Here is a 308-nt window from a genome sequence, read left to right as displayed (position 1 = left end):
ACACGATGCATCAAGTAAACTATTACCATGCAATGTTGATCACTATCAAGATGCACTAGTAAGGGTTAGCCGTGTTGCTAATGCCTAACCCGTTGCAACTGACCGAGGGTTATTTTATGCTGAGAAGGAACGAAGTTTCTTGCTGGCTTTGCATTATGGTTTGTATAGTGGAAAGTGTTGTTGAATTTGTGTGCGATATTGGGTGAGTAAATAGCATGTATATTCTGCCAATAAGGTGAATTACTTATGGAGTTTATGCAGGTAACATACACTTTGGAGACATGCATCATTTTGCAAGATGCCGATGA

The 308-nt window shown here is 39.6% G+C and overlaps 1 protein-coding gene across 1 annotated transcript in view; it reads right to left on the bottom strand.

The window, feature by feature from the left end:
• LOC119589303 (kinesin-like protein KIF28P) overlaps positions 1 to 308 on the bottom strand; it is a 24,501-nt gene that overhangs the window by 1,166 nt on the left and 23,027 nt on the right. The window lies entirely within an intron of this gene.

Source organism: Penaeus monodon, chromosome 25, assembly GCF_015228065.2.
Source record: "Penaeus monodon isolate SGIC_2016 chromosome 25, NSTDA_Pmon_1, whole genome shotgun sequence".
Taxonomy (NCBI): domain Eukaryota; kingdom Metazoa; phylum Arthropoda; class Malacostraca; order Decapoda; family Penaeidae; genus Penaeus; species Penaeus monodon.
Note: the sequence above shows the minus strand (reverse complement) of the source record. Positions and strands in the feature narration are given on the sequence as shown.